We start from the raw sequence: 6,524 nt of genomic DNA on the forward strand, positions 1-6,524 counted from the left end.
TTTCAGGAACTGAACGTAAACTGAACGTATTTAGTAGGAATATTTTTATTAAGTGACAGCCAAGTGATAATATTGTCTTCATTCCTTTACAACATCCAAGTTGGTTTTTGAATATATTATATATTTTTAAACGAAATGTTGTTATATTCGGTGGTTAATCAGAATTAATTATACGAAAGTGAAAGTGTGGCCAGTGTATATGTGAACGTCAAGGAAGACCAACTGAACGTTACGAATATTTACAAGATTAAATTCAGAATTTAAATCCCACTATATAAGCTCGATCATCGTAAAGATTTAGTTTAAATTAATAACTAGAGAATATTAATTTTTTTTGTTTTTTTTTATATGTATTCTAAATCGACATTTAATAAGTAATCCACAACAACCTAGTCTTTTCACGAATTAGTTTTCCAAATGACATTCTTTATCAATAACAATTTACACGACGATTGATATTGCAATACTGCTTCTATGTAAGCCTATGTAAGGTCTTGTAATTCCCTTCAATATCGGTTTTTTTTTATTTTTTGGCTGTATATGGAAACCATAAAAAGCCACAAAGTAAGATTTGAACCTACTAAAACCACCTTTTAGGAATGACTGTGGAAGATTGCAGCCACGTTCAGCGTAAGCTACCCCATTCCAGTTATCAAAGGTAGAGAGGGAAGTGGATGACATTAATATTTAGCAAGCTAAATTTCTGAAAGCCGAAGATGGATGTATTCAGTTAGGGTGGGTGGGCTTATATGTGAAAGGAATCGAGTTTACCAGCGAATCCAGCTAAGAGTAAACTCTACGCTCTACATCATGGAGCCCCGGTTATAGAGCGAAATCAGAGAAGGAAGTGCAAGCTCTTATTCAAGATAATCTTTAATATAACTGTGACCCGGACAACAGTGTTGATATTACTTAGAGCCACCAAACGATTTTAAGCCTATATTTTTTGAAAAAACTGTCTAATACTTGACCAATTGTTTTAACTATTATATATAAAAATGTTGTTGTAATGAAAAATAAATTTATACAGTAGAAAATTTGTGAACTTAGATGATTCCAAGATATAACTGTGTGTTTTTATAACGTAACTATGTATTTTAAGTAAGTTTTCAAAATGTAAATTAAGGTTGCTAACGGGTTTTATTACAGGTCACTATGGTCTGAAATATTACCTTTATAAACTACGATTATCTGATAAGTCGAAATGCTGATTATGTCTCGAAGATGAGGAAACTACTATGCATATTCTTTGTGACTTTCCAGCTTTAATAACGTAAGGAAGAAACTTGTGTCACATGAAATTTCTGTCACCAGAACAGATTAAAAACTCTTCTCTAGATCTAAATTTTTTTTTTGTCTTTTTTTTTTTTTTTTTTTGTTTTGCAATGTTGAAACTTCATCCAGTAATCATGGGAGAGAGGTTAGCCTAGTTACCTAGTAAACTAGGCTCATCTAAATCAGAGAGCAAGGGCATGAACTAGATAGGAAGGGTAATAAAGAAGGGGAAGGGGTTCCGGCTAACTAGCGGGGATGGAATCAACAATATACTTTGTGACTAGGGTCACGAAAGCCGTGGTTATATAAGGGGATAGTGGAGTGGGTCAGGTATTGGGGGGGCTTACAGCGCAAAACCAGAACAAGGTCTTCCGAAAGAGTGAGAGGAGTAGTGACGTCGGTGAGAAGGTCATGGAGCCGGGTGAAATACCTACGGGCGAGTGACAGAAGATCCTCATCAACACGAGTGATCTTGGCATTGTTATAGAGAGTTGATATGGAGAAGTGCTTGCCATTACGCTTGCGCTTATAGTTAGTGCAATCGCGTAGAAGTTTCCGCTCATTCAGGCGGATTCTTTCCATCTGAGCGGAAGTGATGGCTGACCAAATAGGCAAAGCGTAAGTGAGGAGAGGACGAATAAGCTTCTTATAGCAGAGCAGCTTAACTTCTCTAGATTTAGTTCTGAACTTTGTTCTTAAAAACTTTGTGTAATCAATAGTGAAATTGGTACAATGGAATTCTTCTAACTCTAGTACCGGCTGTTGGGCCATTTCACGTCAAAACTTTAATAATAAAAATAATGTATTTTAAGTATGTATAGAACTATATATACGAGACTATACGAGTATATAAATAGTTATATCATACATTTTTAAATGAATACAAAAAATTCAATGTCACAAACGAAAAACTTTATCTGCCAAATTTTAAAGTTGACTTTTCGGTTTTTTTATGAATTAAATTAAAAAGCCAATATTAAACAAAAACGGAAATACACACATTGAAAGTGAAAAGTATCTTTTACTATAAAAAATATACGAACAAATCAAAGTAAAATCAATTTCCACAGAGCACAACTCAAGGACAACTGGCAAAAGTTACTCACACATCGAACCACAACAAGTCAATAACCAGAATGGGTTTATGCCTAGAAACTGGGTGATGAAAAGTACTGAAGCCATTGAAGCTCAACGAATATCAATTGTTCCAAATAAAAAGAAAATGCAAAAAATGTCGGTCCACATTTAAAACATTTTAAATTGCCCAAATTAAGCTAAAAAATTAAGGGTCACTTTGAGGTTCTTTGTGTAGCTATTAGAGACTCTGAGTAAGTCAAAGTCAAAATATAGTATCAAAACAAAAAAAACTTGAATACTCGTGAAATAAAATAAAAGTCTATAAAAATAAAAAAAGTAAAAAAAAAATACAGCAAATATTAGGAAAATGAAAATTTATACAAAAAACAAGAAAATAAATTGAATTTTAAATTAAGATTGATTTTAATGCAAAAATGAGTAACCGAAATTGAATTAAAAATACAGCAAATAGCAAAAGATGCAATTAAAAGTAAAGGAACCCAGAGCCAGCAAACAAATTATTGAGGTTTGAAAGGAAGGGTTCCCTCCACCAACTAGGATTGCGGATGTATTAGGATGTTGCCTATAAGGATAAAAGTTAAAAGGGTTTGAATCTGATATTTTATCGCAAAATCTAGAATTTTGCTGCTATTTTTGTAACATTTTTAACCAAAGTTTTGATTAATAATCAATTAATTTGGAGAATTTGAATTTAATAAGTGAATTTTTGTGCGAAAGTAACTCAAAGAATTTTTCCCAATTAAAAATAAATTCTGTCTACGCCAAGAACTGCAATTAAAATTACGATTTTAGCCGAAAATGTTTCATTTTTATGTTTCCGCAGAAAAACAAGCGTTCGCATTTTGTGTTAGAAAATCTATTTTCTTTTTTTTTTTGTTTTTTTTCATTTTCAGAGCTTATTCGCAAGTTTCGAAAATTGTAAAAGATTTTCTTTTTTCCTTGTATTTGTGAATTTTTTAGTCATAAAATAGTGAAATCTATGGCTAAAGGCGAAAGCAATAAAGTTTGTCTCCGCCATTTGGTATAAAATCCACTGGCGTGCAGTTGCCGGTTTAGTTAGTCTCGTTCAGATACGCGGTGTGCAATTAACTGCCGGAACTTTGTGCGAAAAATATTGAAAATAATTCTGAAAAATTCCGTCCTCAATAGCAGATATTTACGAGTATCTGTTCCAATATCTGTTCGAATATCTGTTCGCGTAATATTGTGAAAATAAATTCAGTTTGAGCAAGAAAATTCCGTGCTGTCTTAACAAATTAAATCAAAAAAAAAAAACAAGACTAGAAAAGATCAAGAATGATCAAGTCAAAATTTACTTTCTCCATCTTTTTTCTGCTGCTGACCATTGCGATTCTGACACAAGCTGGCCAGAGTCTGGCTAGCACGCACTGCAAAGAGTTAAGTAAGTAAATTCCTCACATCTGACACACTTAAGTAAAAATATTAAATTAAATTCATAATTACTTTTCTTGTGTAATGCGAAGACGAAATCTATTCCCAGAATATAAGTAATTACTCACAGCGTGATGATTGTGCTTTTCAAAAATTCATGGAATGCCAAAAATTTTCCTAGTCAAAAGTATATATATAGGTTTCTAAAATATTTGGTTTTAAAAAATTTGGTTTTAAAATATTTGATTTCTAATATATTTGGTTTTAAAAAAATTGATTTTAAAATATTTGGTTTTAAAAAACTTGGTTTTAAAAAATTTGATTTTAAAATATTTGGCTTTAAAAAATTTGGTTTCAAAAAAATTGATTTTAAAATATTTGGTTTTAAAAATTTTGGTTTTAAAATATTTGGTTTTAAAATATTTGGCTTTAAAAAAATTGATTTTAAAATATTTGGTTTTAAAAAACTTGGTTTTAAAAAATTTGATTTTAAAATATTTGGCTTTAAAAAATTTGGCTTTAAAGAATTTGGTTTTAATATGTTTGGTTTCAAAAAATTTGGTTTTAAAATATTTGGTTTTAAAGTCTTTAGATGTAATGATTTATTGTTTTACTAACCAAAGTTTTTAAAAAAATTTTGTTTTTAAACGAGTTTATTGGTTCTTAGTTGAATAATACACTTTTTAAAAAATTTAAATTTTGTCTGAACAAAAATGTTATTTAAAAAACTAAAATTTTATTAAAAAATTAAAATATTTTTTAAAAAGTGTATTATTTCACTATTGAACAAAAAACCCTTTTTGAAAACAATATAGTTGTTAATATTTAGTTTTAAAATAATTGGATTGAATGATTTATTGTTATAATTTTTATATTTATTATTATTTTTCATAATTTTTTCAATTGCGCCTAGTGAAAAATAAAAAACTAATTAACAATATTTTTATATCGGGGACTTAAAATAGTCGATATTAATCTATATCTGTAATATTGTAGTATAATGATTATTATTTAATTTAATCATTATAATCATTAATCATTATACTATTGTTAGAATAACTAAAATTTTTTAATAATAATTGTTTTTAAGACAGGTTTAATATTAATAATAATTGCATAATATACTTTTTAAAAAATTTTATGTTTATTTAAATAAAAAAAATTTTTTTAAAACAACAATTTTATTAAAAACTAAATTTTTTTTAAAAAACCAATAATTTTTTAAAAAGTGTATTTATTAACTATTGACCAATTAGTCCGTATTAAAAACAATATTGTTATTAATATTTGGTTTTAAAATTTATATGTAATTTGATAATATTTGGATTTAAAAAATTTGGTTTTAAATAATTTTGCTTTAAAATATTTGGTTTTAAAATATTTAGGTCAAAAAAATATTTTATTTTGAAAAATTTAGGTTAAAAATTATAGAATAATAATTTTAAAGACATCAGAATTTTAGTATATTTTTGACTCTAGTTTTTTTACTTCTGGTTAATTACACTTAACTGTTTATATAAGTTCTTTAGGACTAATAGTACTAATACTAATAGTACTAATTCTAATAGTACCAGTACTAATAATAAAAATTTTAAATATTTATCGAAAATCGGTGAATTGTTTTAAATTCATAATTAAAATCATAAATGTTAGCACTTAAACTCTTCTTATATAAATAATTCTACACATTCTTCTAATCATTCAACTATTATGAAGGGTGACCACATATGTAGTTTCACTCAAATAACTAAGTCTCTATACATCTTGAGTGTAGATGTAAAAGTAATTTATTTGATTTAACAAAATTGGAACTAAATCTCAGCTCAAAATATTCTTACTCGATGCATCGTTAATTCAACTAAACCACATGCTAGTTTTTATATCTTTTCTACCATATAAGATAAAATTTCTCTAACAAAATGATCAGATCAATTTAACTAGTATGTGGTAAGAGTATATTTTTCTAAGTGTATAGCTTCTATCCATATAAAGAGAAGCCACTTCAATAGAACTTCCATAATTCGAAATTCTTTTATTTAAAATTCTTTAATTCGAAATTCCTTAATTCGAAACTTATCTAATTTGTCTCAACAATTTTTTTCCTCTAAGCTTCAACAAATCAATTAATAAATTTTCTAAAATTCGTGTTAATTTTCGATACCCTTTGTCCCCATAATTCAAAATTTTACGGAACGGATATCAATAAATGGAAAATTTGAATCCCAAATTAATTTTGACGAATTGCACAATCAGATATATGTTATATGCTATATCAGTTTTTTTTAATGCTTTAAACTTTAATTGATGGTTATATTCCACGCTGTTAATATAACTATTGAAGGTCCTGTGGAGTCTTGCTACCGAAAAATGAGCTATTACAGATATCATTGAAAACATTATAGATGTGGATGATCTGTTTGATAAAAATCGTTTTATATATTATAAAATTCAAGCACCGATTAATGGGGCTACAATATATCTCAAATAAATATTCACTAAAAGATGTGACTATGTTGAGGATGAATTGTTTTCTGACCCAATTAGAATTACTGCACAATTTTTCGTAGAAATATTTATGCATAATCAAATATTATTATAGTTTACCAATATATTAATATTAATATATTATTTCTTAGTATCTAACCGTTTCTTTCTAAATAAAATATAGCAAATATTTACAAAAAAATATAAATATCACATTCTTAGAAATCAAAACACATATTTAATTATTTAAGACTTTTATACAATATACAAATAAT

The sequence above is a fragment of the Teleopsis dalmanni genome, chromosome 2 (assembly GCF_002237135.1).
Source record: "Teleopsis dalmanni isolate 2A chromosome 2, ASM223713v2, whole genome shotgun sequence".
In the NCBI taxonomy this organism is placed as follows: Eukaryota; Metazoa; Arthropoda; class Insecta; order Diptera; family Diopsidae; genus Teleopsis; species Teleopsis dalmanni.